Consider the following 9,661-nt stretch of genomic DNA (forward strand, 5'->3'; position numbering starts at 1 on the left):
TATATATATAAGTTCAAGACCGTAGGCTCGAAACGTAAAAGACTTATATATATATCATATATATATTATATATATATTATATATACATATGTAGTCACTACTTTTATGTTCGTCAATTGCAACATATGTTTCTTAATTTCTCAGCAAGTTCGACATCAAATGACTAGAAATGGTGGTGGAGTACCTTCGAATATCAGATAACAGCATAAGAGCTCTGATATCAACCTTTCTAACTTGCAAGAAGGTCTGTTACGTGTTTATGTTGAACATGATCGTTAAAATGGTAGGAAATAAATTACTTCCATTGACATACATTTCTCGCTAAAAATTGATTTAGACTTCGAAAACCTAAAGCAATATCAAAAACGAGCATGCTGACGACACATGAAGGAGACGTGTTGAACAACCCTGAAAGGCTTTGCATGGCGAATATTTCTTTAAGGTGGTTACCCCATATATATATTTGAAAACTAACTTTGGCCTATAAAAACAAATCCGTCCTACATATGGCCAAGAAGCATGAAACAAGAGCATGAAACAGCCTTAATATTTATTGAAATATCCCCAACTTCTAAAATACGGATAACAAATGTCACCAACGTGCAGTACTTTCACAAAACATATTAGATCGTATTAATATATCCTACAATATTTCAGACAAAATGAACTTTGAGATACAATAACTCTGCTTGAAATTTGTAGATAAAAATTTGAAGCACCCATTTCAGCTGTTTTAAATAAGAGTTATATGGTACTCATATGAATCTCGACAGGTCACTAGAAAATTGTTGGTTATTTCAAGAGAAATCTTTTTATTGCTATCGGCCCGCATCTCGCAGATCCTTATAAGTGTTTGAAGTGAATGTGTTTTGAGTGGACAATTCTGTGTTGTACGGTTCTTGGTGTTGTCGTTACTCCTTGTGATGCTCCTTGTTTTAAGCCGGCTGTAACAGAGAGAGGGGTCTCTTGATTCGTGGCAATGAGAATGGTAGAATCTTATTTGTTACCTATGACATTTGCTTGGTGGTACCTTACAACTGACTAGCTCCCGTGATATGTTCTTTTTGACGCTTTTGTTCTTTACGATTTTTTGGTAGAAATGAGAACTGAAACTGAAATATTTAAAAAATTGATCTTGCTGTCTTGTCTTAGTAGGTCGTACACCTTCCAAAATTTTCAATAAAGGGCCTTAATAGAAATATAGGGAAAATGAAAATTACTTCTTTCAGTCACACTTGTAAAATATCAAGATGTATTGCTCTTTTTACTTTTTTACTCTTTTACACATTTCCTCCATGCTCCATGCATATCACAGCTGAATCAGCTGCGATATGCTAAATAGCAACAACAACAATAATAGATGAAGATATGATGATTTCTTTTATCGATCTCAAAAGCCCAAGATTTTGGGAGCAGTTAAAAGGCAGAATGAAGAAATGCTATAGCTACAGAATTTATCCTAAACAGGTAATAATCCACTGTAGTGTTTCCAGACAAATCATCTTTTAAAATTGTCTATAATATTTAAGTTCTCTGCAAGGGCTACGCAGACAGTTAGTGTCGATACCCAGAATCGATCCCAAACCACTGAGCATTTATCCTCCATTTACCATGACAGAATTCAATTTTGAATTTCCTCAGGCCACATAGACCTTTATCAATATTTCTGAAACCATTTTTAACGTATACAATAATTCCTCAACTATCTCAGGTGTTACCTACTAAAAAAAACCGCGAAGCAGAAACAGTACTGTATTGTATATTTATTATTATTATTATTATTGTTATTATTATTATTATTATTATTATTATTATTATTATTATTATTATTATTATTATTATTATTTTATTATAAATGCAAAACAACACTACGGAGGAATCGGCGTAAGGTTAAATGATAAACCGCGATAGGTGAACCGCGATATGGCGAAAGATTACTGTAAATCGCTTTGATTCTTATTTTACTCTACTGGTCCCCAATAGTCATTCAATGTTTCAAAAAATCCCGTTATATTTCTATAACAAAACATTAAGAATTGTATAAGAAGAATTGTTATAATATTTTGTGTTGTAGAAGTATAACCGATTTACTGCACGTAAATTTTAACGACAAAATCTTATATGGGCTTCCAAGTGTGATGCTGACTCCGGCTGAAATCCAATGGTCAAGCTGAAAAAATGTAATGCAAGAATTCTAAACTTTCACTTCATATGATCTTTGATAAGATTTTCAATTTACACAAAAATGAAAGTAAACTACACCTAGAACGCTTATTGTCCGTAATTATCAGGAATTTTATGAGTAGCACACGTTTATCGTGTGAAATGAAAGTTTCACTGTGTCTGAATACTCACTATGCCATACATTATTATGCATGTTTTAAAATGTTGTTTAATGTCAGCATTTTATTTTAAAGTATCCAATTTTGGATTAGGGTTTGTTATATCATGAATATTGAATGAACGAATTCTCTTCAATCCTCTGTATTAAGCTGCTTTCAACTCTTTATTGTATAGACAGCACAATACTAAACATAAAGCACGGTAATTATAACGGCGTGATTATATTGAAAGAAAACCCATGCTTATGCAATTGTCTGCTCTTTGCTTGTTAATTTGTTCCCAACTTTGTTTGTATCAGTTATGTCTTTTGACAGGGCTATTATGCTTTAGCATAAAAGTAGCTGCTTTCCATTTAAGTTTGTAAGGCAATTTAAATTTCGTATGAGAAGCGGTTACAGAAGGTCCCTGTTGAACAGAGTATTATTAAAGAGTTTTATTGAGAAAAATTCGTGAACGTAAAAATATTGTAATAAATGAATTTTAAAGGCAGAAAAGCAAGTCTCTATAAAATTATATTTTAATGTTCCATAAAGTTTATCCAACTCTCTTTGCAGCAAACGGGTTACTGTGCTTAATAGGGCGAATGCAAATTTTGTGACGTTTCTTTTCTGTGTATATGTGTGTGCGTAAATTACATAAAACAAAATTCAGTAGTTTTAATTTCTAAATATTTCTTAGTGTGCTTATGTTTGTGTGCTAGTGTATGTTGTGTGTGTGTGTGTGTGTGTGTGTGTGTGTGTGTGTGTGTGTGTGTGTGTGTGTGTGTGTGTGTGTGTGTGTGTGTTTGTGTGTGTGTGTGTGTGTGTGTGTGCGCGTGCGTGTGCGTGTGGTAAACTAATGTCGTAGATTTTCGTTAAATACTTGAGGTGATTACCTGAGTAGCTCATGAATAGAATTACTGGTTCTGTAATAAGAGACTGTGAAAAATACATGAATTTATACTTTGACCATTTATTAAGTATTCCAAGCCTTGGACGGCGGGTGACATATATGTATATGTACATAATCATACATATATGTATATACATGTGTGTGTGTGTTTGTGTGTGTTTCAGTGTATGTATGTTAGTGTGTGTGTGTGTGTGTGTGTGTGTGTGTGTGCGCGCATGCGTGTATATGATTATGTAGGTATACATGTTATATATATGTATATATGTGTACATTTTACATTAGTTCGTCGGTCGTTTCCAATGATCACCCCGGCTGTGGCCGATCAGTCTTCTGCGTACTCGAGAGGTTGTGCCGAAGGTCGGGCACTGGTGGTCTACTGCGACTGAAAGCAAGAAATTTGTTCTAGACTTGCTAAGTCCACGTTTTCTTTATGCCCACTGAAGTCATTTTTTGTTCGTAGGAGGTAGCACCTTTGATGGTGCAGTTTCGTCAGGCAGGGCGGTCTAGTACTTACATTTCCCAAGTGTCGAGGTCGACCTCAAAGCTCTTCAGTGAGGCTTTGAGTGTATTCTTGAAGCGCTTCTTCATTCTATCTTATATGAGTTTGCCTTCCGTCAGTTCGCTGTAAAACAGCCTCTTGTGGAGTCGCATATCAGACATTCGAACACGGTGACCTGCCCACCTAACTCACGCTCTCCTTAGCAGTGTGTCAATGCTTGACAGATCAACTAGAGAGAGGACCTCCGTGTCTGGGACTTTGTCTTTTAAGATTATTTCCACCAGCTTTCTTTGGCAGATCATGAAGAAGCCGTTTATCTTTTTGGTGTGAAGTTCGTAAACCGTCCGAATCACGCGGGCGTACAGTAGTGTAGGCGGTATAACTGCTCCTTTCGTATTCAACGTGGTGATGAGCCTAACGCCTCTCCCCTCCCACACTGATTCACGTAGCCTTTCAAATGCTGAACTTTCTTTGACGATGAGCGTGTCGTCATCAGCATCAATGTTCACATTTCTGGAGAGCGTGCATTCGAGGTATGTGAATTTATCAACAACCTTCAGAGTCTTACTGTCGACAGATAATCGGTCCCACATACGGCTTCTGCGGGACAGGCTGGTGCATAACTTCTGTCTTCTGGGTAGTGACTGTGAAGCCAAAGTTGTTGCAGGTGGTGGAAAAGTAGTTCCTGTTCTGCTGCATCTGGACCTCCGTGATGGTGTTGAATGCCCCGTCGTCTGTGAACAGGAAGTCGCACGCTAAGTCTTCTTCCACCTTGGTCTTGATTTGTGGCTTCTGCAGATTGAAGAGTTTGCTATCAGTCCTGAATCTGATTTTGATTCTGGTTTCATCGTCGTTGTGGAAGGCGTCCGAAAGTATGGCCGAGAAGATCATGCTGAACAACACAGGTGCGAACACACAGTCCTGTTTCACTGCATTAGTGATTGGGAATGCGTCAGAAGAATCTCCACTGGCCAGCAGTCGAGCGAGCATGCCGTCGTGAAACTGATGCACCATACGGAAGAATTTTTTCCGGGCAGCTGAAATTTCCCATGATCTTCCAAAGCCACTCACGACTGACGGTTTCAAAGGCCTTGATTAAGTCTACAAACGTCCTGTATAGATCCCTGTTCTGTTCCTGTCACTTCTCCTGAAGTTGGCGTGCAAGAAAAAATCATGCCCAACAGCCTTCTTCGAAGCTTTGCTGTCTCTTGCAGATATCTGTCTTCTATGTGCTGAGCGAGGTGGTTATAGAGTATCTTGTCTGTGATGACAAGCAGAGAAATTCCTCGGTGGTTGTCACAGGACTGCCTGTTTTTCTTTCTGCTGGAGGTTCAGTCAGAGAACTGTTTTACCGATTTGGCACCCGCATTCATGCAACCCTTTCTCGCCGAAGATTAAAAAGGGACCAGATAATACTTCGCTTATACGTGTCTAGGTCTTATATTTGTTAGTCACAGTTTTCTAACTACAATGATTTCACTCGTATACTTCGCTTCTGTATTTTCCCACTACATTTTTTTAACCATGATTCTCCCTTCGCTGACATTCACACGTCAACCAGCATATATATTATCTTAATGTCTATTGCATAGTGATATTAATAGTATCTATGTCACTTTTTGCTAATACTGATATTAATAGCAGCAATATTACCGCCATCAATAAAATTATGGTATTTATTTACACGACTAATCATTACGTTTTAATTGATCGTAGTGCTATCCATGAATACAGAGAGTGAGGCGAAAATATAAATGATCATGAAATGGATTTATTTTAATGGATTTTATTTTAAATTTTGTTGAATCTTTTATTTATTTTCACAAATATGCGTTATTTTCCTCAACTCCTGGCAATAAAGTGTAACATTTGCAGTGAAATGTATTTAGGCTTTCAATATTTGAATTTTACTTAACAGAAACCTGGCTTGCCTAGAGCAATGAAAAAAGTCATGAATTATTCTAAAAGTAACTTGAATTTGAGCTGTAAAAGAAATTTCACATTTCCATACAAATATATTCTGACAAAGAATATATATTATTAAAGAGTTTCTGATAATGCATAATCGGGAAGCAGAATGAATAATTTTGAGTGCCAGAAGGGTCGAAAACACTCCGGAAATATACTATAAAATACATTTTATAATACTTCGTCAATGCGACGCTGTTGCATCATATCAGTATTCAACAGTATGATGATAATTATAAATCAAATACTACATTATGAAATCTATATATTCAAAACTATCCCTATCAGGTTCATAAGCTGTTAAACAAATCCTTTTGCTTGCTTTAGTCACTGGACGGCAGCCATGCTTGGGCACCGCATTGGCTGCTAAGTGGTTGAGACACAAATATAATAAAGGTCTCCACCCCTCATATATATGCTTCATATTCGTCTTATAATGGCAATATGAACATGCTAAGTATAATTATTTACAAACTGAATGACAAAATTATATCTAATCCTAGAATTAATTCTTTCGAGAACAAGAAATGACCTAAGAACCTAATCACCGTAAAACACAAAAACAAAAGAAAAACAAAGAATACCAAACCAAATCCTTTCTTATTATAGGCACAAGGCCTGAAATTTGGGGCGAGTTTGAACACAGAACGTAAAGCGGTCAGAAATGCCCTTAAGCAGTTTGACCGGTGTGTTAACGATTCAGCCAGCACGCCACCAAACCAAATCAATGGATAATAGCGGCCGGTAGAGTCATAGCAAGTGTACGAAATACTATTTAAAACAACCGAGAAATTTCCCGCATCAGTGTTTAACGAACATCATCGTGATTTCAACACCAAAGCAGGATCATTTCTTCTGTTGATGTCAAGCAGACTGGGAAAACAATCAAACGTTGTTAGAGAAAATACAAATAAAAAAGTCTGTACTTGGACCGCGAATTAGGAACATGCATATCAACACATACGACGGAAATTAAAATATACAAATAAAAACATATAACTAGCTAATACATACAAACACACGCCCGCACATAAGTATATATTAGGAATAAACTGTTTATTAATAACTATAACAATAAAAAAATGCAACTCGATTCGGAAAATGACGTATAATGAGGCTACACCATCAGCATAAGTCATTGATATCATTATCATCAAAAACCATTATTTTCGCCTTCTTTCTTCCAGGGCTTGGGTGTGAAAAGTATGCTACCCCTGACAGGAAATCGCAGAGGCAAATGAAGGCGCAATACAGACGTGAAGATTATTATCCAATGACAAAAGGAAAGACAAGAGACTATTTGGATAATGCTTCCTAAGTAACCCAAGCAAACAATCTAATCAATAAATCCATCTTCTTAAGATTAACGCACGAGCAATAAAATGTCAAAATAAGCTTCAAGTTTGCAACTCAATTGTAAGTTTCAAATAACACCGAATTTACTCAAAATATCACTGTAAAGCTGAAGTACAATTAAATTGCCAAATTAAATTTTTAGCTTTCAAGCCTTGTTTAATTACACACCTAAAATATTATTAGTAACCTCAAATAGTAATTCCTAACCATTAGTTGTTTTCCCAAACCTTATTTCTTGTGCTGTAAACACGTTATAATGTAGCCTGCTAAGCGGGCAACTTTCAGCGTAAGGAGTCACTACCACTTGGAATTTAAATTCACAAGCGTTACTATGCAAATTAACAACTAATAGATTTGTTACAAATCTTAACTGAATTAATCTTATTAACATTATTATCACACCCGATAGCCTCCAAATTCCTAAAGTAAATTCCAGATAATATAATTCGAAAGAAACAATGACTTGGAATGAAAATATCTTCTATATATCTATAACAGCTACGAAGCTGTCAAACAAGACCTACTTTCTTTCTTTTTCGTAAATCCCTAAGAAAGTTTAATTGACAAAATGTTATGTATAACTCAGCCAACAAAGGATAAAAATTACTCCCACGAGAATGCTTCTAACGCGTCCTGAGTACTTTACTCAAATAAAACGTATACATTATCTAAAGCTTAACTCTTTTAACTTATTTTTTATACAAGTAAACTCAGAGTACCATGTATCAGATATAAAACCTTCTCCATTCTTCATCGAAATATATTCATATTTGCCGCCATACACTGAATCTATTCATTTAAACATTTCCCTTCTATCATTATTAAGCCTAAATAAGTAGAGTAGAAGGATCAAATGCATACATCGTCTAAATTACCTTCATATCCCTAAATTTATCCAAAAATTTAATGCAAGACCTAATGCTCTGTAATAAACTTACCCATGTACAACGGACTTCAACACAGTTTGAATCTAACAAATTAACTAACAAGGTATTGATCGACCCTGAGCTCTACTAGAAGGCGCTTGCCCAAAGTGCCGTCAAAGGAGTGAATCTGAAACCACATTGTCGCAAAATTAACTTAGAGCGTCAAATAGCACATGTACTTTCTTAATGTGTATTACACAGAGATATCATTAACAGTAATGCCACTTTTCAACAACATTGATATTAATAGCGTAATATTCATTACTATGCTCATTTGAAACCTCGATGAAACTGTTTTCTATCGTTTTAATAAACCCTTATACAAAATACAAATACAAAAGAAATTAACATTTCAATGGGGAATCGTAGTATCAATCATGATACACTTTCAGCAATACTTAAGAAATGCTAATTAGAGCTGATGCTGTCCAAAATAAACTTAGAGGCAGAGGATAACACAACAAATAAAAACTTATGCAACTGTTTGCAAGGAATAAGCGATTAAGAGAGTGTAATCGTATGTGTTTGATAGAGAGATGATATGACCATTTTCAGCGAGATACATATATTATTTTCTGGAGGCATGTGTTTATATTAACTCGTTATTAAAAAAATGGTTTGATTCGATTGCAGAATAGAGTCTAAAATATTTTAAGAGGGAATTATGAAGAGAAAGAGAAATGGAGGGGACAAAAATAAGTGGCACACCGAGCCAACAAGGAAGCCTCTTTAGAGTCACTCGAAGTGCTAGGAATAGTAGTCAACTTTGCCTCATATTATACTGTACTAACTAGAAAACGAACGGCACATTGAATGATGTAGTACAAGATACAGTATGTCTATAACAACAGTACAAAGAATGTGAAATATGGTAGAGACCCGTAACAAACGTATAAGGAGAATGATAATCTGTCTTATATTAAATACGCATAAGAGTATAATAAGCATAATCTACAGAAAAAAAGAAACATATATATATCCAAAGAAACACACATGACCTTGTATATCTGCAGATTACAATGTTAAATATAAAAATACAATCTTTGGGATTAAGAAAAAAATCAGGAATATTTATTTTTTAATATTAAAATAAGCTGTAACCATCGTCGTATTAGACTGAAATATCGATATGTTGTTTGTAAGCTTGTATTAAACTCAGCTTTTCTATCAAGCTTTTCTGTTATCTGTATACAGACGTACGTGTAGACACGCACCTGACAGGCACACATACGTGCAGATATATATATACATGTATACTTACGTACATACATACATACATACATACATACACACACACACACACAGCATATATATATATATATGTATATATTGCATTTATAGGATCTTTTTTAAAACGGGGGCCACATTTTTCATTAATGAAACACTTTGAAACTTGGAACACTGGTAGAATGTGTCATATAAAACATCTTTTTCTCTTAGTCTTCTTAAAAAAAAAAAGAAATCCCTAAGTTATTCCATGTTAAAGTTGTATTTCTGTAATTTCAACCAATCACTGACGTCCAATCAGCCGATATACATTAAGTGCCGACTACATAAACAAACGATTCTGAAACAATTCTATCGGTGATAGGGTTAGGGTTAGGGTTAGGGTTAGGGTAAAACAGCAAATTTAAAAAGAAAAAAGCAAATAAAACGAAGAAAAAAAAGAAAATGAAAA

The sequence above is a fragment of the Octopus bimaculoides genome, chromosome 1 (genome assembly GCF_001194135.2).
Source record: "Octopus bimaculoides isolate UCB-OBI-ISO-001 chromosome 1, ASM119413v2, whole genome shotgun sequence".
NCBI classification, from domain to species: Eukaryota; Metazoa; Mollusca; class Cephalopoda; order Octopoda; family Octopodidae; genus Octopus; species Octopus bimaculoides.